The following is a 4,773-nucleotide window of genomic DNA, read 5'->3' on the forward strand; positions in this document are numbered from 1 at the left end:
AGATGGCCCTAGCCCTGGGGATGGCTCCTTGGCCTCTGCCCCAGGCGCTGGAGTGGCTCTGGTTGCGGCAGAGCGACGCCCCGGAGGGGCAGAGCATCGCCCCCTGGTGGGCAGAGCATCGCCCCTGGTGGGCGTGCCGGGTGGATCCCGGTCGGGCGCATGCGGGAGTCTGTCTGACTGTATCTCCCCGTTTCCAGCTTCAGAAAAATACAAAACAAAAAAAAACAAAAAAAAAAACAAAACCAAACAAACAAACAAAAAAACAAGAAACCAAATGTAGATGAAGACAATAACATGTATAGAAACAAATAAGAGAGAATGAAGAATATCTTATGCAGTCAGTATTCAGACAAAATATGTTTCTTTTGAAAAAATAAAATGGGGCCAGTTAACTCATTTTAATTATCAGCCTGGTGCCTATAGACACTTGAGTTTTTCTGCTGCTGGAAAGATGGCTCTAGAGTCCGAGTAACTCACAGGGCCTTGGACAAATTAGAAAACTTCTGACCTCAATTTACAGTAATAATCTGTAAAATCAGAACAATAAAATTTCCTGATATAAAAATGAAAGAAACTGAGATTGGGGAGGAGAGCATTTTGGGAACTATCAAGTGTTATTAAAATATTAGTGTCATTTTACACATAGTATTAACACTTACGCTTCCCTAATTTTCTTTTTTATACCTCAGAACTTATTTCTCTGTGTGTGTTGTGTGACAGACACAGAGACAGAGAGAGGGACAGAGAGGAACAGATAGTCAGGAAGGGAGAGAGATGAGAAGCTTCAGTTCTTTGTTGCGGCACCTTAGTTGTTCATTGATTGCTTTCTCATATGCGCCTTGACAGGGGAGCTACAACACAGTGAGTGACCCCTAACTCAAGCCAGTGACTTTAGGTTCAAGCCAGCGGCCTTTGGGCTCAAGCCAGTGACCATAGGGTCATATCTATGATCCCGTGCTCAAGCCAGCGACCCTGCACTCAAGCTGCTGAGCCCATGCTCAAGCTGGTAGCCTCAGGGTTTCAAACCTGGGCCTTCTGCCTCCCAGTCCGACACTCTATCCATTGTGCGACTGCCTGGTCAGGCCAGAAGTTATTTCTTAATACTTGTGAATGAATGTTTGTCTTGAGTTTTATATGAAAAATTCTCTTTGTCAAGAAGTTACTTGAGAGCAAGGGCCAAATCAAATAAAAGCTTATCAACAGCTCCTTTAAAGACATTCATGTTGTTGCTCCTCCTAACTATGCATCTAGTCTTCAAGAATGTCCCCTTACACTTTTGTGTGGTGCCCTCTATTTGGATCCCTGTAATTTATTTTGGTATACCTGTAACTTATTTTGATATATAGATTATGGCAGAAGTAACAATGTGTTACTTCTGAGGCTAGGTCAGGCGTGGCCAACAGTTTTTGGCCCCGGGCCAGATTAGAAAGAAAACTTTTTTCATGGGCCAGACGAAATATTAAAATTAAAAAATGTTAAATACAAAAACGATTCATTTAAGTAAGCAAAATTTTATTATGTAATTTGTTTATGAATAAATGTAAGTAATTTAGTACAACAAATTAACAAAAAAACTAATGTGATGTGTTGAGGCACTTTGCATCGCCTGTTATTTTTTTAATATCTGGCTCTATACTTGTAGTAGCTATTCTTAACATAGCCTCTAAATGTAAATCATTCAATCTTGATCTTCTTGTATTTTTATTTAGATTCACTAAAGAAAGTTTGTTCACAAATATAAATTGAGCTGAAGATTACTAAATATTCCTTGGCAAATTATTTTAAATTTCCATATTTTGCATTATTCGATTGCTTATAAAAATTGCACAGACGAGTACAAAAGTTGTAAATCTTTATAATGGAGTTTATTTATTTATTTATTTTTATTTTTTGTTTTTATTTTATTTTATTTTATTTTAATTTATTCATTTTTTAGAAAGGAGATAGAGAGGGAGAAGAGAGAGAGACAGAGACAGAGAAGGAGGAGGAGCAGGAAGTGTCAACTCCCATATGTGCCTTGACCAGGCAAGCCCAGGGTTTCGAACCGGCAACCTCAGCATTTCTAGGACGACGCTTTATCCACTGCGCCACCACAGGTCAGGCCATTTTTTTTAAAAAATAAAGAAGTATTGTGAATCCATTCGACCAATTATTGGAAGTTAACCCTAGATTAGTCACATGCAGAATTCTTTTCCGCGTATCATTATCTTCTTAAATATCTCGATTTCCAATAATCAAAAACTCTTCTGCTTCTGAGTAGCTGAGATTTTAACTTTCATTGTTGTACAATGATTAGATATAGTTGTTTATATATAATGATTTAAAAGTACCACTCATGTCATTTCCACAGTGCATCATGCGGAGAATATTAAAAATTTAATTGCGGGCCACATAAACTCATCCGGTTCGCGGGCTGTATGTTGGCCACGCCTGGGCGAGGTCATGAGAAGCCCTGAAACTTTTGCCAGTGTTACAAAGTTTAGAAGGGGGAAGTCTTAGAAACCAGATAGGAAGTTTGACTACTATGATCCCGCCATTTTGTGAGGAAATTCAAGCCGACCATGTAGATAGGCTCTGTGGAGAGAAAGATGTTTGGCTAGCTCCCAGCTATTCTCGCTGTCTCAGCTCAGACACCAGATCTATGAGGGAAGAAATCGTCATCTCACTGCCAACTGCTGAGACAACCCAAGTGAGAATTTTCCTGAGGGGCCTAGTTAAACAATAAAATTATGAGAAAAAAATAATAACTTTGTAAGCCACTAAGTTTTGAAGTACTTTGTTAGATAACAACAGATAACATGAATACTTAAATATATTAATCTACAAAGGTAATAAGATCCAAATAAAGATACCAATAAAATATTTAAGACTAGACAAGATGATTCCAAAATTTACAAGGGAAAGTTAATTAGCAAAAATAACCAAAAATATTCTAAAAAAGACAAAAAGGACTATGGGGAATGATGCAGAGTGAAGATGGCTAGCTCTATCAGATATTAAAACTTTTTCTTTTTAAAGTGAGAAGAGGGGAGATACAGAGACAGACTCCTGCATGTGCCCCAACTAGGATCCACCCGGGAACCACCATTGGTGCTGATGCTCAGACCAACCAAGCTATCCTCAACGCCTGGGGCTGATGCTCAAACCAGTTTAGCCACTGGCTGTGAGAGAGGAAGAGAGAGAGAAGGAGAAGGAGGGAAGGAAAGAGAAGCAGATGATAGCTTCTCATGTCTGCCCTGACCGGGGATCGAGCCCAGGACGTCCTTATGCTGAGCCGACACTCTATCCACTGAGCCAATGGGCCAGGGCCAAACATTTTAAAAGTTAATAATTAAAACAGTTTTATACTGGAAACTTCTGGAAGATAGAAACTCTAGATCTATTGATCTAATGGGAGACAGAAACTCTGGAAATAGACCCAACACATAGAATTTAGGATATGATAAATATGACATTTCAAGTTAAGAGGGGAAAAATAGTTGTTTAATAAATGGCATTTTGTAAACGTGAATGGTCATTTGGAAAGTGATAAAGTTCTATTCATACCTTACATCTTCTACCCAAATAAATTCCTGATGAATCAGACATTTAAACACAAAGGGGAAAAAAACTATTGAAACACCAAAAGAATCCATGAAAGGCCCTTCTTTTATAACCTTTTAGTGGAAAGGTCAGACTCTATACAATAAAATTCAACCACATAAAAGTCTTTATGGCAAATACCACCATCAGCAAAGACAAAAAGATAAACAATAAACCAGGGAAAATGTTTACAAAACATTTCACAGTTAAAGTCTAAATTTTCCTAATATGTAAGAAGCACCTCCAAAGTAATAAACCAACAATTAAATAAATAAGAAAATGAACAAAAAATGTAAAAAAACAAAACACACAAATGACTCTTTTTTTTAAAAATCAAATGAGAGGCAAAGAGGCAGAGAGACAGACTCCCGCAAGTACCCTGACTGGGGTCCACCTGGCAACCCTCCTCCGGGGTGATGTTCGCCCATCTGGTGCTGCTGTTCCATGCTCGGCAACCGAGCCATTCCAGCACCTGAGGAGAGGCGGTGGAGCGAGCTGTCCTCCAGAGCCTGGTCCAGCTTGCTCATTCGAGCCATGGCTATGGGGGGGGGGGGAAGAGAGAGGGGGAGAGGTGGAAAAGCAGATGGTCGCTTCTCCTGTGTGCCATGACTGGGAATCGAACCCGGGACTTCCATATTCTTGGCTGAAGCTCTGCTGCTGAACCAACCAGCCAGGGCCAGAAATGGCCCTTAAATAAATGAAAATATGCTCAATCTCATTCACAATAAGAGATATGCAAATTAGGTAGGCTCAGTGAAACCATTTTTCCTTATCAGATCGGCAAAGATCCAGAAGTTAACAATACCTTGCATGGGCAAAGGCATGAGAAAACAGGTCCCTGGAGTTTAGATTGGAATTTAAATAGAAACAACTTCTATGTTAATGGAATAATTTTTTAAATCTATAAAAATAATTGCAAGTGTCTATGTCCTTTGACCCAGCAATTCCAATGTTAAGAATTTTTTCCAAGCCCTGGCCAGATAGTTCAGTTGGTAGAGTGACGTCCCAGAGCAAAGCACAGAGGTTGTCGGACCTACTCCCCAGTCAAGGCACATAGAGGAGCAGCTCACTGTTCCTGTCCTTCTCTCTCCCAGCCTCTCTCAAAACATTTTTTTATGTTTAAAATGTAAAAAAAGAATTTTTTTTCCAATAGACTTACTTCCATGTGTGAAATATCATCTCTAATAGATG

The sequence above is a fragment of the Saccopteryx bilineata genome, chromosome 1 (genome assembly GCF_036850765.1).
Source record: "Saccopteryx bilineata isolate mSacBil1 chromosome 1, mSacBil1_pri_phased_curated, whole genome shotgun sequence".
NCBI classification, from domain to species: domain Eukaryota; kingdom Metazoa; phylum Chordata; class Mammalia; order Chiroptera; family Emballonuridae; genus Saccopteryx; species Saccopteryx bilineata.